We start from the raw sequence: 26397 nt of genomic DNA on the forward strand, positions 1-26397 counted from the left end.
CTGCGTACACAGACCCAAACGAAAACCGAACATAGTGTGCGGCAGTAACGCATGCTATTCTAGGTATGTCTGAAGCCTAGCTAGCGCGACGTGTTTCAATAACCTCCCTACGCATGACGTTAGCGAGATGGGTCTCAGTTGGTTTATGGACGGCTGCCGTTTGGGCATTATGGTGATATGAGCGTGGCGCTACTCTTGTGGCAGCGTGCCCTTTTGCCAATGGTACTGAAAGTAGGCCATCAGTTCGTTTATCTAACAGTTATTGAGGTTTTTAAGAAGCCGATGCCGTATGCCGTCTTCTCCCGCGGTGTTGTTACGTACTATTCTGTGAAATGTCGCTCTAATTTCTTGTTGTGTGATGTCTCTGCCTAGGATTGTAGGTTCCACATGTGGAAAACCTTTGTAAGCCGACAGAGAGAGCAAATGATAAAGGAAAGGTAGGGAGGTTAACAAGGACTGAGCCCAGTTGGCTACCCTACACTGGGGAAAGGGAAAAGGGGACGGAAAGAATAAAAGAAGAAGATAAAGTCTACTGGGTATATCGTTCTGTCACTCAGTCCGGATCACAGACGCTGACTCAATCCAGTAGCCTTCAAATATCGCAGCAGAGCTTTTGTGGCGTTTTGCAGCTGCGATATGCGAGGCCATGGTCCCAAGATCTTCTTCAAGGTGAACGGTGTTCTGTCTAGCTGATTGAGAGCTGAGTTGAGGTCATGTCTTTCGTTTTGAAAAGATGGGCACTAGCACAGTATATGTGCTATAGTTTCCTCGGCACCGCAGGCATTACAGTCGGCGCTATCAGTCATTCCAATTAAAAACGTATATGCATTGGTGAATGCGACGCCCAAGCGTAAGCGGCCCAACATTGTTTCTTCATTTCGCAGAAGCCCTGGTAACAGCCGCAATTGCATAGAGGGGTCGAGGGAATGCAATCGTTCTTGGGTGAATTCAGGTGTGTGCCACTTCTCTAATGTCATACGGTGTGCTACCTTGCTTAGGTGTTGGGCTGCGTCGGTCCGCGATCAAGGTACAGAAACAAGGGTTGCTCCTTAGTGTGCTTTCCTAGCAGCTTCGTCAGCGAGGTCGTTGCGGAGATACCGCAATGGCCAGGCAGCCACTGAAACACGACGTCGTGTCCTTTCGCTATCATATGATGGTGAATTTCTCGTATCTCCGACACTAGTTGTTCACACGATCCGCGACGAAGAGATGACAGAAGACATTGTAAGGCCGCTTTCGAATCGCAGAATATTGCCCACCGATTAGCGGGTTGGTTGTTAATGTAATCAACGGCACCTCGGAGGGCAACAAGCTCCGATCCGGTCGATGTTGTCATGTGAGAAATCTTGTATCGGTCGCTAATTGATCGTGATGGTATAACCACTACGCCGGTGGAGCTGGTCTGTTGTAAGCCGATGTGAAGCCTGTACCTATGTAGGTGTTTTTAACTGCTAAAATATAGCCGCAAAATCCCCAGGTGTCTGTCTTAACATCTTTTACAGAGTTTTGTCACTCGTTCATTTGCTTTGATTGTAGTCAATCAAGGTTCTTAGAAGCAGCCAATTTTCGGCTGTGCCCCGCGTTCCTTGTATGATTTCGCATATATTTTCCAGATGTTTCTTGTTAGATCGGCCGCGTAACTTACCGCCTTGACTGTTATGGCGGTAATAAGTTCCTTGAGCTTTCGATTGTGTTTCTGCTTTTTCCATCGTCTCTGCAGGCCGTCTCCGCAGGCGAGTCAGCCCTAAGTAACGCCATTGCTGATGTCTGATGCTTATCTTAGTTGCACGGGCTGGGTCTGTCAGTATGGTCAAACCTATCTGCGCTATCGTCAGTGCAGCCACCGGCCGCTCGGATGAGTGGTATCGTATCCTCATGTTGGGTGTGCTGAAATAAAGTGCCATACTATAATTAATCGCTGTTTTGCTTCCTTTAGCGCATGATCGAAGAGGTGGTCAAAACAATCTGCCCGTTCTTTGTGGGTGTTATGAATATTCAGGAGAGCGACGCTAGGCTCTTTCCTATCCATAGGTATAATTTCTGTGAGTATGCGTGTGATATGCCTTTGGTCCTAAGCATGTGGTCTATTGCTGTTAATGTCTTTGAAGCTAATGTTGCCTCTGTAGTGGGAACGTTTAGAGGTTCAGCGTACACGAAAGTGGTGTGACGTGTCAATTTCGGTTCGATGTGTGTTTCTTGCAGTGTCTGTATGTCTGGTGAGTAAGTCTGCGTGTGTAAAAACTGTATAAAATTTCCGCGTTTCTGCCGGAAGCTGCGGCAATTCTGTTACCAAATTCGGATGGATTCCGCCTGCACTTCGTTTTTGTTTAGACATGCTTTATTACATGCTGATTTGGGATGGGGGGCGTGGGTGTGCCCGAATATAATCTCTTGTCTCGAGCCGGCTGGCCCGAGCAATTCAATTCAATTGAATTCCCTTTATTTCAACACCACAATGTTGAGGACCGCGAACAAAAAGCCTTTTTATGGCTTGACAAGGTCCGCAGCCCCTTTCAAGAAGCAGTGACAGAAATAAAAATGTCCAAAACTCCTGTAGACACCACTTTAGTAATTCTCGTGCCCATGACGTTAAAGGCATAACTTTTCCTATTTTGTGGCAGCGTAATTTGTGCACTAAGTGTTCATAACTGACTCCAACTCATGCCATGCTATGTATAGTGCAAGCCATGTTTCTTTGAGAGTAATTGAGGTGGCAGCAGTATAGACGGCGACAAAACGCCCTACTAATAAGTTCGCGTTTTCGCAAGTAGGCGCTCGGCATTTCGAAAAATTGATCAGGCGCAGGACCCCATCGACTACTTCTTTTCAGACGACCTCGAGTCATTTTTTGAGCGAACGTGTTGACTTCCAAACTAATATAAAAAAAAATGCCTTTCATAGTTGTCGACCGACAACGAAAAATGAAGTTTCTATATGGTTTGCGTGTATATGTTAGCTCGGAAGAACAGCAGCCCCGATTTAGAGTTGGACATACGCCTAGCATTGTTCAACTTATGCCAAGTATATGTCTAGTTTGTCCAACGGCGCTCATCACCAAGGTGACGTCGTGACTGTGCACGTAGAAATGAAAAAGGACCGCATGCAAAGGAGAGAACGGTCACTCGCTGCTCAAAGAAGACAGCCGCTGCGAAATATCGCCAACTACGATAAGCGTCAGACTTCGATGTTGACGTCTCCGTCGGAGCAAGCAGGCTTTCAATTACATTTAGAAGGTGTTGCACGAATAGAGTGATCGCGCGTGATCAGATACCGTGTACCAATTCTAAGGTGATGAGCATTCTTAGGGTGCTTCATGCACTTTCTGGGGACTGACTGTTTATCGGTACGGAAATTTCTGCCTGCGTCTCTAACCGCTTATCCCGCCAACTTGGGTCACTGGGTAGTCCATGGTCTAATGGTTAGGGCACTGGGATGCTCTGATGAGGAAACCGGGTTCGAAACCAACCATCGGATCTACTTCGGCTACGGATATGTGACAGTGCGTCTGTGCCGCTCACCAGTTAAACCAATTTCACGCTTTGTTACTACGTATGTGACGCTCATCAATTTAAATTTCTCCGGTGGCGAGTGGTGTTGAACACCCGTCGTGTAGATTTAGAGAATCTTGTCTGAATGGACATTCACAACGCGCCATGGGGGACTTCACTGAGGCAGCGCTAAATGACGCGACATGCTCACAGGGAAGTACAGCTGCCAGCACGCTACGCACATGCCGAGGTTCTGCGATTGCAATACGGTGCATCGATACACTGATTTTACGCTGATCGGATTAACATCGACTTTCATCGTGAGTTGAATTCTGCCGAATGTTCTCGTGCTGGCCGCGACAAATTGCTAGATGGAAAATTTCTGTTGGGTAGTAGTTGCCAATAGAAAAGCGTCAAGAAATGTGAAGTACAAAAACTATATCACCTGGTAGAGCTTATTGAGAGTGGAAACTCGCCGTAGTCACGCGACCAAGTTGGTCGCAAATAGTGGCAAATGGTCGATTTGGTCAAAAAGCGATGGTTCTGAGCCATTTGGCCACTGGTCGATTTTCCATTTGCGCGATTGCAGTCAAAAACCAATCCTATGCGCCGGAACAGGATGTCTGTACACGCTGATGCTTATTCTACGAGGTGATGGCAGCAGGCGATAGTGGCACCAGTCGCGAGACATTGCGGTGGGCGCAATGGACCGCTCGCATTCACTGCTGTGAACATCGGTCGCCTTCAGTGGGTTTCAGCCGCCAGTCATGGTCGGCAGTGCGACCTCTGTGAACCGCCGGCGTGAAAAAGCTTAAAATCACGGCCTGTTCGCTTCAAACATGGTAAAAGCGGTGCCGCATTGATGCGAAAGCACGTTGAAACGCAACCATTCTTCGCATACTTATAGTGTGAAATCCCTTTGAGAAATAGAGGTATAAGTGATTCGGTACCCTAAATAACGGAGGCAATAAAGACGTCCTACGGGCTGTGAATGTCGGATGTTGTAGCTAATGTATGCGCTCCTGCTGTTCTCCAAGCAAAGCTTGCAAAGCAATGTCTTACTGGGCTTGCGGTTTGATCGGAAGGGTTATAAAATTCTGCCATTTTTTTACGCAACATCCGCTAGTACCCTGGCCGATATTTACAAATCATAGTCTAAAGAGAATACCAACAAGGGGTGTTGTGTTTTTTGGTACAGCGAGCATACGCATGTCACTCACAACCAGTGTCCATAAACAAAAGCACTTCAAATTCGGACTCTGATTTCATTCACCCGTTCGTGCTTCTTTTTGACATGATGCGGCACGTGTTGGCGAAGCCAGGTTTTAGGCATGATTCGGTCTACGCAACGCGTGCCAGAAGCACCAGCAATACAGCATTCAGTGAGACCTCCATTGATGCAGTACTTAGTTCGCCCCCTTCCTTTCTCTTTCTCTTTTTATCCCCCTTAACCCTTTTCCCCGTGCAAGGTAGCCAACCAGAACTACATATGGTTAACCTCCCTGCCTTCCTCTGTATTCTCTCTCTCTCTTGCGCTACCCTGGCGCCATCCAGCAGCTTTCGTCGCCGCAAAGCCGGTCTTGCGCGGCGCTACGCTTTTTTCGCCATGCCCTCCTTTACCGCTTTCCTTCTCGCGGTCTCTTCGATATCGGCCTCTTTCATCCCCCGCTGGGCTCCGCGTTCGCTCTTTCATCCTTCCCTGTGCTCGTCCGCTCGGTTATCGGGGACGCCGACGCTCGCCGTAGGAACGGGCGCCCAAGAACTGCGGTGTAAAATCAAATAGTTTGTTCTTTAACCAAGCTGTTATCACGAAAAAGTGAGGTTTAGCTCCAAAAACTCGTCATTTTGAGCAAGAGACGCACAATATTGACAAGTGAGCGGCAGAAAAGCTTCCGTGCCATAAGAAGACGTGACGGAAGAAAGCATGGAAACATGCGAAATTCACAAGCCTACCTTGGTCTGTACCCTAATTAAGCGGGTTTATCTCTGCAAAGTTTTTTTGTGCATAACGATGCGCGAGCCGCAGCTTCGAGGCAGCAGGTGTGCGCGCTTTCAGGCTGCTGCCTATGAGGACTAACTTCTTCGCTCGCATCTGTTGCGTATGGATATACACACAAAGAAAAAAAAGAGTATCCCTTACTCTTTTCGAAGAGTCTGGACTCGTCACGTATACGACTCACTTTGTGGGAGACACCCGAACTCTCTTTTGGCAGAGAGTCCCGAGACTATCTGTGCTCAATACAAGGTGTTCGCGTGACTCTGCACACAATAGTCATGCATACTCTGTTGTAATAGTCGCCTATACCCTCTCAAAAGGGTTACAAGACTAGTGCTGAGGGAGTCCGTTAACAATTCTAAATGAGTCGAACGACTCAAGATAAAGTGTCACGTGAACACCGCAACAATGATTCAGGTAACTATTCTAGATGAGTCTGATGACTTCACCATGTGTGTCAAATTACCCTTAGTGTGTGGTGCCGGCCTCTTGCAAATGCTAGCGGCAAATGCGGCCTCTTGCAAGTCGTTTCGCTCTTGGAATGGCAGTGTCGAGCCGCTTTTCAAAATGTGTCAACAACTCTTGCTGTAAGTACACACGACTACGGCTAGTTCTCAAGAAGGCTACTATGAAAAGACAACATAGGATAACAAAGAATCCACAGTAAACTTGACAAAAAGCACATGGCAGGTTAGCAAGAAAAAGTTAATATTTCATCAATCTTTGTTACTGTCTTCTGGAAAATTCAACTGTATAAGTCAGCACAGAATCACTATGAAAGCAAGACAGTTCTCTTTACCATTAAACTGGAATCAATAGCCAACTAAGCAAAACAGTCTTAAATAAATATCCAATATGTAGCCTGCAGCTGCATATGCACGACACTGCAATGCCACTCAGAACCATAATGAGACCCCAAAATATTATGTAACTCATGTAGAAGGTTAATTCACCACCACACAAGTCTCTTATAATATGTCAAAATATTCATAAGTTCAACCTATTTCCCTGTTCTAAAAGACTTAACTTACGACTTAACATTTTAAGCAAGTAAGCTACACATTACAAATAAGAGAGGCTGCACTTATGTACAAAGGAGACCCATATAATGAAGTGCAATAAAAACAATATTCCAACTTAGATTACATTATCTATGCATTATGCTATGCTTGCTGAAAACAACTGGTTGGCAATTGATAATCCAGTCTAATAGTAAAAACAGCTGTCTTACCTTATGGTACTTCTTGTTGGCACTTTTTCCCACACAATTTGTGCATGTTAGCGTGATGAAAATTGATCTGAAAAACACCACATTAAAAAGTTGTGCATCAATTTTATTCTGTCATACAACATGCAACAGTGTATAAAAACCTCATAACTGACAAAATTACAAAAATAAATACAGCAACACTTACACTGATCATTTATTTATGTTGAGAAGCATACTTTTGCAAGACTAAGTAAAATAGCTGACACAGACAATTTCACAGGTAGAAACAACCGCTAATACAAAACTTTCCATAATGCAAACATGTTGACAAAATAAGTAGCACAGGCAGCTGTATTTTGTTACGGCAAAGATAGCGCATGAATGATGAGTACAAGAGAGGAAGCAGAACACATAAACAAACTATACCCAGCTGCATGCACGCAGCTGTAACAATACACATAGTGCACAAAGATCCAAAAGAAACAAAGAGGAAGATGTGAGGAAGGCTTCTTTTACTCATCACAAGTCATCCTGTAAGAGCACATTATGCATTGGCTGTAATCTATCCTCAGGACATACATGAATAAGTTACTTTAGGTGCACATTTATAAATCACTCATACAATGTTCTTGTGATTTTCCTTATTCCAATCTTTAGCTTAGCAAGCATGACTGAGTTACGTAAAGCCTCCCTACGGCTTGGCACATATACACAAAGAAGTGTTTCTATAAACACTGGAGGTCACGGACGGATGACGGACACATGCCTCTTTCAATTCTTTTGTCTTTGTCATTATGATTACCTACCACAGTAGTCTGTTGTAGAGTGAAACACATCCAAATAACACACTGTGGGCAACCAAGTGTGAATACCTGTTCTCGATTTCTACCTTTCTCTGGTGTCCCGCTAAGGTAACAATGGCGCAAAGGATTGTCTTCCCAATGTATGCATTCCCATACAACAGGAGCAGATGATAAACCACATTAATGGTGCGTGAAATAAAGCATCTGTGCTTGACTTCCCACTGCCGCTCCAATCTGGAGTGATCTTTTTTTTTTGCTTTGTATACACTAGTACAGGTGCTACGTAGTCCCCTTGGAACCCAAAGCAATTCTCACACCACAGCAGGATGTCAATATTTTTTTTAAATTCTAAGCAGAACTCTCGTTATGGGGGACAATTGCGAACTTATATTTTTGCTTTGTATCTTAATTATGTTGTTGACCTTTAAATTTAGCCACTTTACTACTTTTCTGCAGACAGGCCATTGCACCAATGCTAGGTTTTGAAAACACCAGAGCAGGGTAGAAAGCAAGAAGAGATATTTATAATTTGGGTGCCCTCTCTGCATTACATGGATATGTTTCAATGAACGATAAGACTACTTGGTAGATAAACATATAAAAGATAAGAGAATTAAGTTCAAAGCCTACCAAATTAGTAACTGGGAATTTCATATGCAAATTAAATTTCCCGATTCCCAGTGATGAAATAGTTTTGAGAATATGTGCGAAGGCAACCAAGTGACTCATTCTCACAAAGAAAACAAAATACAAACAAGCAAGATTACAAGAACTTCGAACTTGCAACCTAAAGTAAGACACCTGACATGACTGATTTATGTATTTACTGAGCATAAATTACAGCTAGCGCATAACCTGCTTGAACAAGATGACAAACAATGAGTTACTGTTGCTTTCTCTCTGGGGCATTTGGCTCTTCTGAACACATGCACATTGTATGGCACAGCTGCGTGGATGTAGCTGGGCATAGTTATGAGTCAGCATCACTCTGTTATTATGGTCCTTCACTATTATCGTTATAATTTATATTTGGCAAGCAGCCTAACTATCGGGTTGATCAGCTGTATTTTAAACAAAACATACTGACAGATTTCCGTTTCTAGCTAAGATAAGGATACGGGTACATCCTTTCAGATTTCGAGAAACAGCTGTGCAACAGGAAGTCTACGATGACCAGTACCTTTATTATTAAGTGCCATGTACTAGATCTTTCTGCAATGAATACCTCTATTACCAAAAATTGTAGTCTGAAAAACTAATTGGAAAATATTTGCAAAAGTGACAGATACTAGAACTGAATTACAATTGCAAATGTTTTCGTAAACAAGATCACAATAATTGAAGTTTTATTAATTTCAGCAAAATGGCTGACATCCTATTATTGAGGCTAGTCAGTGCTGAAGGTATTGTTAGTTTGTAGGAGTCCTCAGACTGACAGCTCTGAAATATTTATCGCCATACTTGGTGGAACATGCTTTGCTGTTGCAGATATTACTTAGCCACAAAACATTTTCTAAGCTTTATGGGACAATTCTGTGTGGAAGATAAACCTATCTGATCATGTCTTTTTGGGTTGTGTATCTCGGAACTGGTGCTAGTCTGAGTTCTTACAAACTAGACGTTATTGAGTACGGTAATTATAATGCCTGCCACTGCTATAAATTTCTGTTAGCGAAAATTGTCATATTGTCATGAAGCAGTTATGTTCAATTTTTAGCGGCAGTCACTGCTGAAACACTCAGTACAAAGCACAAAACAAAGATATGGAGTCAAAATTTAAATGTCGAACAAAGTGATAGTCAATTCTTCATTTCACAGAACTGTCTTTTTTTCTGTTAGTTTGCCAATACCAATTGCACATACACAAACATTTGAGTATTGCACTTCTGGTAAATGCAGGAAATTTCGGTGTTTAACAGAAGCCCTTGGGAAGACAGCCCAGAGTCGCTTCAACAAAAAGACTTGCGTTCAATTTGCGTTTCTATGTTGTAGGTCACTATAGCAAGGGGCATGTTTTGCTGATTGAATATTACTCGAAACAGTCTTATTATTCGTGCTATAGGCTTGAAAAGAGAGCAAATTGTAGAGTTCTTCATGCAGATGTCATATATGTCATTAGTATTTCTTTAGCTGCTTCTTGAGTTATGTCCTACACAATGGGAAAATACACTGATCTTTGCGGGCACTTTCTTGTGTAAATTTTCACAAAAAGCAGTATGCTGTAGCTACCTAAGCTCTTTGTAGACTGCAAAGTGCCGATATCTATTCAAAGAGCATGTAAAGTTACTAGAAGTATGCAAAATTAGTAGGCAGGCAGAGAGGCCTGCCTACTAATCTTGCATACTTCTCATGCTATTGTGAAAAAAAACTATTGAATATACTTCAAAAACATTTTCTCACAATAGCATGAGAATAACCTTATGCACTTATAGTTGTTCTATACTTCGAAATTTGGCATACGTACTCTTCAAGATATGCAGAATGCTGATATCTAATTGAAATTGCAATCTGTAAAATTATTTAATGTGGCCTAATATATTTTTGCATAGTTCCACTAATCGTACAAGCCGTTTGGATAGGTATCACCACTTTGCAGTATACGAGTAGCTAAATAAGATACAGCATGAAGCTATTTCTGAAAATTTTATACGCAGGAAAGTGCCCACAAAAATATTTTGCCACTGTGTAGGACATAACTGAAAAACAGCAGCTACACAAAAATAAATGACAATTCAAATCTAATAAAACACTTTATGAATGACAGTATATTCAAATCTCTAGTACAAATATATAAAAGAGTTGTTTCGAAGAGTTAATAAGGGGGTGTCAGTGTATTCTACCAAAGGGTTAGAAAATGCCTTCAGGCATACCATGGGGAGCTTTATAAATAGCACACGCACGCATCTGCCTCAAAAGCCCCATGCCCTGCTTGAATTCATTAGTCAGTTTTGCATTCTGTTGTATGTCACCATTTGCATCCCTTAACATAGAGTGCACGAAACCAAAAACAGCCTATTACCGTATTTACTCGCATAATGACTGCGCTCGCGTAATGATCGCACTCCTAAATTTTGTCGTCAAAATTCGATTTTTTTTATTTCCCATGTAACGATTTCACCCCGAACTTGCCGCAGCGATGTGTCATGTGCCAAATCTAGCTAATAATGATCGCGTTTACCATCTGTCGACTGCTATGCGAACGACTCTTCAAGACAAACCAAGCAGACTGCATGCAAAAATCTTTCTTAAGCAGATGCCCCATTTCATTCCTTTCATCACTTTCTGCACTTCTACGACAAAAAAAAAGCTACAACCAAACTTTCCTTTATTATGTGTAGGCTTTATAATGGTTGTGGTCAACAAAAACAACAAAAAAGGCGTCTTTCGATTCTTCTCATCTGCACTTGTGGGCACGCAACAAATCACGAGCGGCAATGATAGCAGCCACGTTTACACTGATAGGTTAGAAGTGTACCCTATTCATTCGCCGACGTTTGTAACGCAGCTAAGATATTCGCCCACCCTTAGCGGAAACGTGCCACATTAGGATAGTGGTGAAGACAAATGCCGCAGTTTCCGCAGCATGCCCACCATGTGTTCCTATGTCACTGGCAGAGCTAAGCGTGCCCATCTGTCCCCTCAAAGTGGGCATGGCTATGTTATTGCCGCAAACTTGCCGATGTTATTCATTACTAATATGGAAGAAAGTGTTTGAATGCACTGTAATGTACTCACGAGAAGAAAAACGCATTCAGCGCGTTCGGCTTGCTCTGGCAGCCACCATTTTTTTTTTCGTGTCCTGCACTACATACAGCAGCAGCCGCCTATTTGTTGACCTGTTGTCATCCCGTAGTAAATGCCAGATAATATATTGTTTTCTTTTTGCGGGAAATTTAACCAGCGTAATGATCGCACCCCTGAATTTGAGTCAATTTTTTTTACAAAAAAGTGCGATCATTATGCGAGTAAATAGGGTAACACACTGAATTTTTAGCCTGTAAAGGGGTTGTATACAAATGGGGGCAGCCAACTCTAGTGTGACAATAAACAAATATTTGTTCTCACAATATTGAAACCAGTCATAAAATATATCCTCACAAATTTGGAAATGAATAACCAAAGAACCTTGCTGATTGTCTTATTGGTGTCCTAAACAAGATCTTTTGATGTTTATAATTCCTAGTTTAATTCACTTTCTCTAGTAAATGGGCTCTGACCTAGACTACTCAGTGTAGGAGACTAACCCAGACCTGGAAGCCAATATTTAGATCTGAAATAAAGACATTCATCCCACGAACACATCACTGCTATGTCATCAGAAGCGTGCATCCATGGACATATAGTCTGTAAAATAATTTTTACATGATCTGTACTGTTACTCTTGCGCTAATAAATTAGGAGATGCACTTGCTATTTAAAGCACTGCTGTAAACCTTTGTGTTTGAGAAATGCAATACTCAAAAGTGTAACACAACCAATGTGTGCATGAAACCTACGATGCCTTTGACATTCGTCAGTGTGGCAAATAGGCACTGAGAAATGCCAAGGGCATCATAGCTTTCTTGTTTGAAACCTTGTATGCGAGTACATTACTGGTATCTTTGCAGTGAAAGGAAGTCGCATTATTATCAGACTTATGAGGGGAACTCATGTTTCTCTAGTTTAATATTTTCTTTTTTGTGCTCCTATATTCTTGACTTTTCCAAGAATAATGGGTGTTTGAAATAAGTACTCTATATTGCTCTTAAAATTTTCCTGCACAAGAGCCCATGTTAGGTTACATTTCTTGAACACTTTGCAGTGCTGTAGATTATCAAAAGAAAGAAAAAAAATGCTGTAAGTTTGCATTTTAGCCTTCTGTATAACAAGTATGAACCTATCAATTACATACACAAGTACGAAACAACTACGAAAAACTGGGCATAAAGACATACATTATAATACCAGGAATCGATGGTGAGAATTCTAATAGAAAGGAACCACTAAAAACTAGGCACTAAAGACACATATTAATTATAATAACACAAGTATTTGCTAAGAATTTGAAGAGACAAATAGAATGTCTCTTCAAATCACTCCACCCCAACATTCATCCATGGTTCGATGAGTGACCACAGTTGGTGATGCTGTTTAGATAAGTTGCAGCTGAGGTGCAGCTGTGAAATAGGTGGAACAATGTAGAGGGGTCACCAAAGGTTGCATGCTGGTTGCACAGCAGGTTGCTTTGATCTCCAGACTCACTAGACACTCATGCGTTGAGCTTGGTTATACGCCGTTTGCAAAAAGGCCTGGCCCGAGTGTGTGGTACGGCTTTGGTAAAATTTCGAGGCAACCTGAAAAACATAGATCGATATCTATAAGCACCACAATATTCTTCACCATAGGGCAAACCTGAAGTTTACCATCGGCACATAGCAGATAATGAAAACAGACACAAGTCACCAGACTTCAGGTATAAAAATGTGCAAAAGTGTAAATGAGTGTGAAGAGCTGCTTATAGGATGGAATGTTTCATTTTGTCTTTTGTAGATCAATAATAGTATCTTAACATAAAATCAAGTTTACTTCGCCCTCCCTAAAAAAACTTAAAATTATGGGGTTTTACTTGCTAAAACCACTTTCTGATCATGAGGCACGCCGTAGTGGAGGACTCCGGAAAGTTCGACCACCTGGGGTTCTTTAATGTGCACCTAAATCTAAGTACACGGGTGTTTTCGCATTTCAACCCTATCGAAATGCGGCCGCCGTGGCCGGGGTTCGATCACGCGACCTCGTGCTCAGCAGCCCAACACCATAGCCACTGAGCAACCACGGAGGGCATGGCCCTCCCTATTTGTGTAAGTAGGCTATTCCATGCGAGCTGTACCAACCTGGCACACGACCACTTGAAATTTTTTTTTGAAAAACTGGAGGCCCTTCAATATAGCGCAAATGTTAATTTCAAGAAATACTTAACTTAAAAAGTTTTTTTACTGGCGCAAGCACTAAGTGAGATTTTGTGTAATGCACCAATCTATGCATCATAAAAGGCATAGCAGAAAAATTGGTTCCTTCATTAAGGGGGCCAAATTTTTCAGGACAATAAAGAGAGGCCTTACAGCAAAAATTGAACTGCTTATTAGCCACTGCTCAGTTTATTATGGGTCATTAAAATGGACAAAATGGCCTATTAACTTTATTTTCATGTATCTGGCTTACAGCAAAAGCTGCAAATTTATGTAATCCACATATTTAGGAGTTGTGCTGCATGCAAAAACTGGTTTCAGGAACATAAATTATGCAGCAGTGCACAGAGATGAGGATGAACTAGCAAAAAAAGTAAGTTTTGGTGTGTTTATCGGCATACTTACTATTGAGGCAGTCCTAGTAAATTTATGCCCACTACCATGTATGAGTGTACACTGTATTGTTTTTAGATTGCTAAAGCTTTATCAGAGCAGTTTTTTGTTAAGCAAGAAAAGAAATTGTACAAGTGGTCTCCTACTGGTTTCAAAATTTGCAGCGCATTTCGTGTAATCCACATAGCCTTTTGGCGGCTAAGGCAAACTGCGTGGACTTGAGCATCCCTGCACAGATAGCAGGGAGTCTAAACTGCTTTGAAGTTAACTCTTTCATTGCTGAGTGGCTACAAGCCACTTGACGCAATAAGTTGCCACTTAATCACATGTATTTACCTTAATCTTTCTGCCGGCTTCCAGCCTGCTTGGCATCATCACGAAGGCTGCCAACTCCATAGTGGACGTAGTCAGGACACGGGGGTGGCAGGACGCAGTGGGAGGAGCCGCCAAAGGCTTCGAACTCTCTAGTGGACGTAGTCAGGACACAGTGGTGGTAGGATGCAGGGGCGGGAGCCACCAGAGTGTACCTGCAGCAAATTTGCACAAATGCTCTTAGTCCTACCATGTCACAATTTAGAAGAAAAATTCAGCTGTCTGTGTAACATGGATACCTATACAAATAAATGTAAACAGTTAGGTCCTACAACACAACTAGAACATCGACAAAGAAGAAATGGTACTTATGCTTATGAAAATCCAAGCAATGAAAAAAAAAGAATGTGCATCCGATTTGTGCATGGAAGCTCAGTGGAAACCCAAGCTCATACCATCAAATGATCTGCTAGTCAACTGCAAGCCTCTTAAAATGTCATTGTATATTTTTTACACGCACTATGTTAAGCTGCATTAAAACAAGTTCAGCATCTCTAAATATATGTAATCACGAAGCAATTCAATTAATGAATTCCAGTGGTCGATAATGCAACAAAGTGCATGCTCTGATGAAGCTGGCCAAACTGGGTAGTGACAAATAACAATGTGGTTCTCTACATCTTGTTTTTCTGGCTTTCCCTGTAGCATTAAAATACACAAGAAATTTCACATTCCTGACATTTAACCCTGCTAATTTTTATTCCATAATGCATAATACTGCAGCAAGAGCAATAATGCTGTCTTTTAATCATAAATAGTGATAGAACAAGAAATTTTACTGGAGCTAATGTTTTGACAAGAAAACTTATCTCCTTCTCTTTGTCGAAACATTGGCTCCAGTGATGCTCCTTGTTCTACAGCTCTTCATCATTTCAAGTCTCTGTCTTCCTGTGCACCTCTGTACTTTCAATGTTGTATCAATGAAATTGTAATAACGGAGAATTAGTAAATGTAGCTGATGAACTTGGGCTTGTTGGTAGACAATGACTATGACCATGAGTAATGACAATGACAATGAGTAACTGCGCAACATAGAGATACGGACAAAGGAGGCTTATGTGTGCCGTCTCCTCCAGCCATGTTTCTCCTTTGGAAAATTACTCTATCTCGATGTAAAAGTATTACCCTTTGCACAATAATGCTGAAATGAATAAAGGCCAGGAAAGTGGACACAAAAATTACAACAAATAGCATCATATGCTAATGAGATATGCGAAAGTGCCTGCTACGATCTGTCTCACCTATAACGTGCTGGATAAGATGGCGTCTTCTGGATGTTGGCATTTCTTGAATACCTAAAATAAAGTACATTTCAAAATTACAAAAATACACAGAACAGCAGTAGCAGAGGAGATAACGCATTGTTTAGTAAAATAAAGTAAACTAATCTCTGATGCAGTGCAGACGAAATTTCCTTTATTAAATTAGTAGAATAATACACCACACTTCATTTCATTCAATGCTGTGAGCGTTTCTTGGTACAAGAAAGAAAGGTATTTCTGCATGAAAACAGTAAAATAATCATAGCCTTCTACTTTTACAAATTATGCGACAGTGACTAAGCCAACTACAGCAGTATATACTTAAAATTGTTATATGCACATTACAATAGCCAAGACAGGATAAACTTGGGTTTACATGCAGATCACCAGGAGGTACCAATTTGCAATCAATTCATTTCTGCTTGCCAAATATCTGCACTAACATAAGACTACTAATAAAAAGACCCTCTTTTTCATAAAACACCGGACTCAAAATAGAAAATTCAGTAGGAATACCACAACTTCTGTGCATAACACAGCCAGGTTTTGTACGCCTAGTAGGATTTACTATATAAAGGTTGCAGCAAATTCATGCTTTTAGATATTTACCACCATGAAAATAAAGATTACATAAAAAATAATAACCTTATACATCGGCTTAGATTGTCAGCTAACGTGTTTTGTGTTTTCTACTTACAGCCAAATGCACATAATTTTTTTTCTGTTTCAACGCTTTTAAAGCGCTGTCTGTTCGCTTGTGCATGCAGCCGCTTTACCGCTCTTAAGATATCTGTGCTGCCACATCGCCTGACACTGCCATACAGCGTTGTAGCGCTTTTATTATTCGCGGTAATATACCTAAACTGCTAGTAAATCTTCAGAATACACAAGCTGTCTTTTCGACTACCTGTCTTCGCCAGCGAAAGTCACACTGGTGCTAGTATTGTATCTACACTTCAAGTTACGCAGTACTTGATATACGGATTTTTCGATGCGACAGGCCACTCGTCACCGGAGTCGTTAAGAACGGTGTTTCTCCTGGCAGTACAGCTTTGCAATAATTTCAGATGCTCTCCTGAGGCTTCCGTCTGCCAGTAGTATTTTCGCATACATACGCGCACGCATGCCCAAGAAACGTCTGTGAAATGCCAAGAGAAACGTGGCGCAAAATGTAGCCATACCGGAAGGGCCGAGTCCGCGCCGTTTGTAAACTCGGAACAAAAGCTGATATGCTTACCTGAGACGTTAAGAGAAATGTGGCACAGGTCACAGGTCCCCGCTGGTAGTGGTTCGTATGCATCTGGTCGTCTCTGTCCGTTCCGATCTCCCATATCACAATGAAAGATGCAGTGAAAACCGAAAGACGAAATCGGCGATACGCTGCTGCTGGCGGCGGTCCCCTCGTCGCAATCACACAGCACGGACAGAAGCTCCCACCGTAACTTGCCGCAACGCTTGGTTGCAGTCGCCCCTAACGCAGCGATTTCAGAAACACTCAACGACAACGCACTCGCGCGTGATACAGCGCAACTTTAAAATGGCGTCATGCTATTGGCGGCTTCAGCTTTGGATCATTTTGTATCTGCACAACTGAGCAAAACAGTTGCGCTAGTTTCGGTTTTGTTTCCTCGCGTTGAAATAAAAACTGTTTTGCTCACTGATAATTTTACGTCACTTAAGTAATGTTCACGAATGAAACAGCCATGAATTTAACACGCGTGTTGAAATGCCCGCTACGTTCACTTGGCAGAAGCAAAATTTGCCCGTCCGAGCGTGGTTACGTTTGAAATATCTATCGGGGGGCTGTCGGAGCATGCTCGAAGTGTGAAGACGCGGCGTAATTGTCCTTAATTTGCTTAGCTATAACGGTGCGGCTGCCCTTTATTTCTGTCGAGTGCAGTTTGCTCTGATGTGAGGTAGAACTACAAAGCCGCCCATGTTACTGAATGATCTAGTGCACCTGAAGCTGCCAGAACTCCGGTATTTCCTCCACAAGTTCTTGCGACTGTGTGCCGTTGTCACCAAATGCGAGCGTAATCATTTGGCGGAGATTTAGCAACACATTTTCTAGAACTATCGTTCACCGCTCTCTCCCGACATGAAGAAGCAGCGTGGTTGGTTCTTAGTGAAAATTTCTATTTATTGCGAATTTTGCGATAGCAATTATATGGAAGCAACCGTCGAAATATATCTGTCGGTGTTACCGTGAGCTTTCGTATAAAGTCAAGTGCGATAAGATCCTATCCCGCGCCGTTGGCTGTGCGCGTTAAAGGAAGTGTTTGAGGCTGAGCCGGGCTCGATGGGCGCCCCAAGTATCTATAGGAGGTCACGTGATAAAACGCGCGCAAGCCGGAAGAGGGATGCGCTAGTTTAGCGCGCTTCTCCTCCTCTAGCCGTTGCTCTAGCCCGGTCTTGCGCCACTCTCGCTCTGTTTTGGTGATAATTTCCGATGGACGCAAACCTGGGGGGAGGAGGGGGGGGGCGCTCAGATAACGCAATTTTGCGGAGACGCTTTGACGGAAGAGGCAGCAGAAGCGTTCGGTCGCGCCCTTCGTCACGCCAACGCTGTGACAGCGAGTGTTCGCCGTCATTGAGTGAGATCTGTTGTTTGCACGTACGCGCGTGAGCCAGTGCTTCCTAATTTAAGGAGTAAGCGAATGTTTACTGCAGTTTATTCAGCCGATGAAACAACGAACTTTGGTTCGAGCAATGGTTCGTGCAGTGGTTCGTGCAGCATTGGGGCGAAACTGCTGTATTTTTGTTTTTATATTTCTAGGGGGTTCCAAAGCAGTGTTGCGTGCGCTAATATTTGTTTCTGGCCGCGGAACGCAACGCACTGCGGTAGCCCAGTGGCTTTGTTGTTGCGCTGCTGAGCTCGAGGTGACGGGTCCAATCACAACCGCGGCAGTCACATTCCAATGGGGGCAGAATGCGAAAACGCGCGTAACCGTGCATTCCGTACACGTTAAATAACCCGAGCTGCTGAAAATAAATCTGCAGCTTTCCATTACCGTGCGCCTCATAACAAGATATTGATTTTGGAACTTAAATCTTCAAAATTTAATTTAAGTCGCGGAATGACATTTACAATCGACACTGTTGACTGCACCTACTGAACTTATCTCTTTGCTGTGCTCTCTTTAGTAGCCAATACTTTTTTTTAGATTTACTTATGGTCAGAATCCAGTGTGACAAATCCAAGTTTTCCTTATCATGGGAATCCAGCTATCGCTTAAGCGTGTGAGGTATCAACAAACATGGTCAAGGAAAATCAATATATAGAGTTCGAAGTAATTGCAGAACATGACAAGGATGAAAGAATGATGAACAACCAGGACAGGAACCAATAATTTTTGGAAGGAAAAAGAGTTTTCATGCGTCTTGTATGACATCAGTAGTAATACAGAATACAGTAAATGGTATAGAAACGTTATTTAGTAGGAATTATGGTAATTAGTATGAATAAAAGGGCATACAAGTGAATTGAAGTTAATTAAGGTAAATTAGAGTGAAGTAAAATGAATTAAAGTTAGAACAAGTTAGAGTAAGGTGGAATAAAGTGAGTTAAGGTGAAGTAAAGTGAATGAAGGTGAATTCAAGTTTAGGAGGATTAAAGTGAATGAAGGTTTAATAAAGCGGTTGAAGGCGGATTAATGTTGGCCCAAGTTGGAGCACGGGAGATTAAGGGGGATTAAGGCGAAATAAAGTGAATTAAAATGGATTGAGAATAATACAAATTAGAGCAGGGTAGATTAAAGCTAAAGTGGATTAGGGTGGATTTAGGTTTGTGCAATATAGGAGCAAGGTGGATTAAGGTAGAGTTGTGAAGGACACGTACGTGACAATGTATGGCGTCACGTGTCATGGACGTAACCAATGCATTAGAGGCACTTAAGTTACCGTCAATTTTTATTCAAACGATGAAGTGATGCGTGCCTTTGGGCGCTGTAACATAAAGCTATTCTAAACTTTTCTATTCCAACTCTGCGATCCCATCTCTACAATTGGTCAAAAAAATTGTCGGGCCAGCCCCACTTCACCTGTCCGTCACGCAACGTCATGAAAATCGCAATAGCTCACCATCTGATATGGCGTGTACACACTGATTATTAACGGATAGACCGAACAAAAGAAAAAATAATTATTTCTGATTTGCCGCTTTTCGCCATTAGCCCTCTGCTATTGGTCAAAACTTTTCGGGCAGCGCCAACTTCGCCTGTCTGTCACGCGACGTCACAAGACCGCGAAAAAGGTCCGCGTAAAAATGACATGTAGGCACTAGAGATGCATTATTATGCCGAAAAAAAAACTGGATTTTCTCTGGATATCCGGATGCTGCCCCGTTCCGAAAGGAATAGAAGATGCTGCCCACCGATCGCTCAGACATTGGCATCTGTCGGAGAGGACGAATTTATTTACGTATAATAAGCTTTTTGCCGGCCAGCATAACATTAGCGAGTCTCTTCAGCACGTATATACGTTCGCTCTGCCAACTTCTGATTGTTGAGAATCTGTTTTAGCGGTACTCTTAGCCTTCCGTTGCACGCCGCTGCGATTTTCGATTAGCCACCGTAATATAGTAAGGGGAAGCGGACCTATCGCCGACGCTTGCACCACCCTCTTCATCCGGTTATTGATTTTCACCGCGCTGACTCAGCCTTGTCGAATTCCTCTCCATATGAGCGTGCTCCTCGCCTCTTATCATCCAGTTAGATTAGAAAAAGCGCCCAATTTGGGCAGTGTTATTCGTTGTTAAAGCAAACAAAAGTGACCTCCTCTAAACGAGGAGGTGACTTTCGATTGATTGATTGATTGATTGATTGATTGGTCATTTGATTGAGCTGTTCAGACAACGCTGCAGATCACCGCCCGGTGCTTGCGTCGGCGGTTACGTAAATTTTACGTCAGGAGAACGGATTAAGAATTGATTGGAATAGTTGAACGTCATAGGACCCCTAGTATGAATAATTGCCATATGACCAACGATGATGACATATAAACGTGACCGCGAAAGACCTTACTGGTATCGGGGCGCTGAGACAACGCATACTATAAATGCTATGAAAAAACTTACGCCTAAATAACCTACCTTCAGAAGTGGTCCTTATCGCCGAGGCCCCTAAATGTGTGGCTATAGTGACACCAAGCAGTGCTAATGTCTATTCCTAACCCGTTTACAAAACAAGCAGTACTATTGTGCACATCAACAGATGATTATATTCAGCCTGCCTGTTAGACAACATCGTGTAAATGTTTTGCTCCAGCACAAAGAACGTGGAGAAAAAAGGCGTATGCAGTTTGTCGCCTTGGGCTAGAAAACTGGTCGAGTTTGTAAACATCCGTGGTGGTGTGACAGTGCATCACAAACGGGCACACATTAAATGAGAAAGCGCACGTTCTGTTTCTTTTTCTCTTTTGTCATCATCTGTGTAGTGCTGCCACTCCTTGCTTTTCAAACGCCGTTAGCGCATTCGTGGCGCAGTGGTTCGTAGGTTGTTGAGAAAGCATGCTTGGGTTTCCATTTCATTTTTATGCGAAGCATATTACGAGGGCTCAACCCAGCTCCTCAGGCGCGGCGGTGACCATGAAATCACGTGACACCGTGACGTCACGACAGAGGAGAAGTGGCTTTGGCTCAACTCTTGCAAGACGGGCTGGGTGGGAATCGAACCAGGGTCTCCGGAGTGTGGGACGGAGACGCTACCACTGAGCCACGAGTACAACGCTTCAAAGCGGTACAAAAGCGCCTCTAGTGAATGCGGTGTTGCCTTAGAAACGCGCTGTTTCTAAGGCGTGCGTCTCTTGCTCAGGCGCACATTTCGTTGCCGCGCCGAACGCTGCTTTGCTCGACGCTCACCGCGTCCAATGCGGGGCGCGTAGTCGCTGCCCTGTAGCCCATTGTCTTACACCCCTTGGCGGGTCGACGGGAACGCTGTCGCGTTCCACTCTTGAAGGCGAAGAAGTAATGCATGAGTTGTTTCTTCGTCTAGCCGAACCAAATATAGCCAAGCAACAGCAGTTCACCAGGCTAAACAGTGGTTCAACAACTAAAATAAAGGCTAGTATGCTTCGCATCCTGGGCTTAACCTTACCTAAGCCACAGCCATTTTTTTTTATGGCGATAGCTGCTTATCCAACTCAGCAATCATAATTTTGGTAAGTGCAGGAACTGGCGACGTGTCTGCTGTCCGCCATCGCTATTCTTACGTAGGAATATATATTTTATTTTTTTCAGCATGCCTGTTCAAGTTTGTTTCGCTTCATGCTGCACACGCGTTCATTTGGCAGGATGGGGTAGTCACCGAAGAAGGGGAGTGTTGTAACTGAGAGGTTCATCTATGAGCAAGGGCTTCGTGGCTCCAGAAAATGTCTCGTCTACGCCGAAGGCCACAGGGACACCCTTTGCAAACCACTGCATATAAATCGTAAGAGAGCGAAACTTGAGCAACGTAGCATAACAATGAATGAAGATTGTTGTCGCAAACATATATCTTCATTTTTCCCCGCCGTTTATTACCTTTCGTGTGCCAACGTTTAAAAAACACTTCCACTTTTACTACGGAACAAAAAGCAGCCGGTACAGTCCTCTTGCGTCAGGAGTTTCTTACATATTCTTAATAAAGAAAAAGAAAGGACAGCGGGCTGGTACCAGCTTAAAAAAGAAGAAAAAAAAGCAACAAACAGAAGAATGAACCATTGTAAGAGGCCGAACAAGAACACGAACAAGAGAAGCAATCACGGTCTCAACGGACAGGAACAACGAAGACAACAACAGCGCAAGAAACTAGTCCCTCTACAGCCAGGGACGGCAGCCAAAGCAGTCGCTGCCGTTGTGTCGGAAGTTCACGCCCATCGTTCCTCTGACACCGCAGCTCGACGGTCCACGAGGGAGAAAAGAAGCCCAGCGCAAGAGCACACAACGGCTGCGAAGCCATAGGAACAAACGGTAGTGGTGAAACCACCGGCGCTTTCTAGAGGCCAAGAGACAAGAAAAAAAGGTATAAAGAGAAAAAAAAATAAGGAGGCGGCTTTAACATTGGCGCATGGAAGGCGCGGATGCTCTGCGTATGAGCATCCGCGCCTCCCTGGAGGCAGAGCGAATGACATGCCACGTCCGTGCCACCCGTCTTCAAATCAAAGCGTGGACGAGCGAAGGTGGAGATGGGAGGACAGCCAGAGAAGCATCGCGCTTCAGATGAGAAACGAACGAACTTTTTTGTCTTTTTTTGCAGGCACAAATCAGTGGAGACTCGGTAGGTGAAGTCGCTTGAGAGCGAACGGAGGATCTCTGTTCTTGTAAGAAAGTACAGCGTACTCTGAATGCAAAACAAAGGAAGGTTGGAGGGATGATAGATTGCTCTTAACAAAAATTACCCCATGAGATCTGCGACAATGTATAGAAAACTGACGATCTTAGAAGAAGATAGCCTCTTGTCAGATGGATAAAGGTGTCGGTTCACCATGGTTCTCAACCCGTCACTTTCTATTAGCCATCGCAAAGCCACCGCACTGTCGGCAAGATGTGGTTCGAGCACTTCTTTGGCAGCCTTCATGACCGGCCACTTGATTAGGCCTGCGCGGTGGCACCTACTGAACGAAGCGCCGCGAAACTTGAGGACAGGTGCGAGGCTCCAAAATGTGTCACGTGAGGTGAAGGGCCAATCCGAAGACACGAGCGTCGTGTCACCACGCACTTTAGCTATTAAGCGCACTTCACGACGTGCTTCCTGATATAGGTGCTTATTTTTGGGCGCTCTTTATAGGTTTGACTTGTGGCCTCTAGATAATCTTTTTTCAGCCTGTGGCTGACTGCAGCACATAGAGCACCGCTCAACAGCCCAAAAGCCTAACCCCCCTGCAAGTGAAGCAGAGGTAATGCGCATGCGTTGTTGGTACCGAAAAGATTATATTAGGGGCGCAGTTCACAAAGCTCTTAATCCGGAAGTGATTTTTCATTGCCCAGAGCCTGTTCTCAGAAAAGGTTCTGACGCTAGTAAAGTTCGTAAGAAGAATAATCCAATAGGGACAGCCAACATATCAATGAAGGCCGCCGACCAATCAGAAAAGGTTCTTACGAACAAAAAACCTTCGTTAAATCGGCTCCAGGTTTTCTTCGCTAATAATTCAGTTCAGTTTATTGTCCTTAAAGACCCCCGGAGGGGGTATTACATAAGGGGTGGGTTTAACATAAGTTCCACATTTGGTACACTTCATAAGTTATATTCAAAGTGATCAATCACACGCTGCAGGAATGAAGACAGGCAAGTGATGCTAACAATGTCAGCAGGAAGGCCGTTCCAGTCTTTAGCTGCTCGAGGAATGAATGAGGCGGAAAAATGAGTGGTTCGGGCACGTGGCCGTGCGACTTGCTGCGGATGACTGGTGCGGTGAGAGATGCGTGCTGCAGGAACGATGTATGGCGCATGATGAAGGGTACTGAAAAAGAACTTGTTATAGAGCTCAAGACTAGCAATGCGTCGGCGATTAGATAGTAATGTTAGTCCAGATTGTGTTTTAAGTGCGGAAATACTGACATCATACGAATATTGTGAGTGAATGAACCTAGTAGCGCGGTTCTAAACAGATTCAAGTGAGGTGATAAGATATGTTTGGTGCAGGCTCCAGATGGCAGATGCATGTTCAAGTTTTGCCCGAACAAGGGACTTGTAGGCAAGCAGTTTTACGTTTTGAGGTGCCTGGCGGAGATTACGTTTTAAAAAACCTAGTGTTTTATTAGCAGATGATATGATGTTAGAAATATGTTTATGCCAGGATAGATCATTGCATACAGTGACACCTAGATATTTATAGGACTCTGCTAGTTCGAGAGGCATGCTTCTAATTTGGTAGGGAAATACCAGGGGATTACTGCTACGAGTGAAATACATAACTTTACATTTTTGTACATTAAGTTTCATTAACCAATCGTCACACCATGGTAGTATGTTGGTGAGGTCTTTCTGCAGGGCTGTTTGATTGCTGGTGTTATGTACAGTTCGATAAATGACACAATCATCGGCGAACATTCGGATATTACAGGACACATGTGAAAGTAAGTCATTAATATATATTAAAAATAATAGAGGGCCAAGAACCGATCCTTGAGGGACGCCTGATGTTACTGGCACAGGGTTAGATAGGCGATTATTTATAATGACAGATTGGGAGCGGTTGCTAAGAAATTCAATGATCCAATTCAAAACATCAGGATGCAAATTAAGTCTTGTAAGTTTCAATATTAGACGTTGATGAGGAACTTTATCGAAGGCCTTAGAGAAATCCAGGAAAATTGCGTCAGTCTGTATGTTACTGTCAAGGTTAGTGTGAACATCGTGCAGCAAAATGGCCAGCTGTGTTTCACAGGAGAAACCTTTGCGGAATCCGTGCTGGGCGGGATGGAAAAAGTGATTCAAGTCAAGAAAATTCATGATAAGAGAGTAGACGACATGTTCCATTATTTTGCAGGGGACGCTTGTTAGGGAGATGGGGCGGTAGTTAAGAGGCGAGTTTCTGTTACCTGATTTGTGAACTGGAACGACCTTCCCAATTTTCCAGTCATCTGGAATGAAACCTGAAGAAAGAGACTGGGCAAATATCAAGGACAAATAGGCTGCAGAAATAAGCTTCGTGTTTTTTAAAATTTTTGGGTTAATCTCGTCTATGCCGGAAGATGATGAACACTTGATTTTGTCAATGATCGCACAAATACCGTCTGCATTGAAAGCAATGGCTGGCATTGACGAGTTCATACTGTCAGGATTGGGGGCTCAATCCCATCGCTCGTGGTCCTTTGCAAAGATTGGAGTGCGGCATGAATTCGAAGGTAGCTGGCCCATGCCGTCGTCCAACTTATTTACGCTGAGATCGTTGATGAAGTGAAGAACTGCTTCTCATCGAGAACGAGGAAAAAGGGTTTATTTACAGAAATTAAATCAGTCTAACATGACTGCTTGAGAAAAAGAGTATCAGTCCAACATGACTGCATGAGAGAAGTGACTCAGTCTAACATGACTGCTCAAGAGAAGTGTCTCAGGATTCGCACAACCACAGTTTTTATACACTCGATCCGCCGGTCCTACGACGCGGCGACTGTTCGTTTACTCATCACCAACTCGCCGCTGCTCTGCAGATCAGTTTACAGACACAAAGGCAACCGCGCTCTGATGCCCGACGACGGCGTTGGCGGGGTGCCGTTCCGGGAACTATCGGTGCCGATCGAGGGTCGCTCGTTGTTCCGTGCCACGCCGAAGCGTGAGACGCACCAAAATACGTCGTCCCCACGGCAGCTTGTCCATGCGTGTCAAATCAGCTCCGCGTTGGGGAACTCCGGAATCATTGTTCACACACGCCGAACTAGTTCCGTCACAATGTCGATGGGGCGGGTGGAAGGCGGCGGATTCCAGCGCAAAGGCCGCTTCTTTGAATGCCTCCCAGCTGCAGCGACGGAGAGGGAGAGGTGCGCGTCGTGTCGCCCTGTCGTAACTGTGTGGCAATCTTGTTTCGCAGCTCGCCATTCTTGACAGCGCCTCCATGGCCCGGAAAGTCTCGACTGTCTAGCGCTGACAACCGCTAGGCAGGAAGAGAACGGCTGCTGGTCAGGGGGGGGATTGATGTCTTGGCTCGCAGCGACCACTTGTGCATTGATGTCACCGCCCCAAAACATCCAACAAGGACAGGCAACTGCAAAATGAACCCCACAACACGGCTCTGCGCCGAGATGACGTGCATTGGCTCTCACTTTAGACTCGCTAGGCTTCAAAAAAAAAAAAAAAACAACAACATAAGTGCAGAAACAAAAAAAATGCTACATTTCACTATGCCAATTTCTGAAGCAAATTCCTGCTGACAAATTCAGCAATTAATGGAGGGAATTCTGCTGAATGAGAGGGGATTTTCTTCGCCTAAAGAAAAGCTAACACTAGTAACCC

General features: G+C 43.5%; 1 protein-coding gene and 2 long non-coding RNA genes across 4 annotated transcripts in view; 1 reads left to right on the plus strand and 2 right to left on the minus strand.

The window, feature by feature from the left end:
• Positions 1-26397, plus strand: part of LOC135914717 (chondroadherin-like) — a 660669-nt gene that overhangs the window by 188822 nt on the left and 445450 nt on the right. The window lies entirely within an intron of this gene.
• On the minus strand, positions 12495-14281 carry LOC139055529 (uncharacterized). The gene is made up of 2 exons (XR_011511832.1): positions 14172-14281; positions 12495-12830 (listed from the first exon to the last, which is right to left on the minus strand). It is a non-coding gene; the product is annotated as an uncharacterized lncRNA (long non-coding RNA).
• On the minus strand, positions 14290-16933 carry LOC139055530 (uncharacterized). The gene is made up of 3 exons (XR_011511833.1): positions 16707-16933; positions 15449-15502; positions 14290-14362 (listed from the first exon to the last, which is right to left on the minus strand). It is a non-coding gene; the product is annotated as an uncharacterized lncRNA (long non-coding RNA).

This window comes from Dermacentor albipictus, chromosome 2 (assembly GCF_038994185.2).
Source record: "Dermacentor albipictus isolate Rhodes 1998 colony chromosome 2, USDA_Dalb.pri_finalv2, whole genome shotgun sequence".
NCBI classification, from domain to species: Eukaryota; Metazoa; Arthropoda; class Arachnida; order Ixodida; family Ixodidae; genus Dermacentor; species Dermacentor albipictus.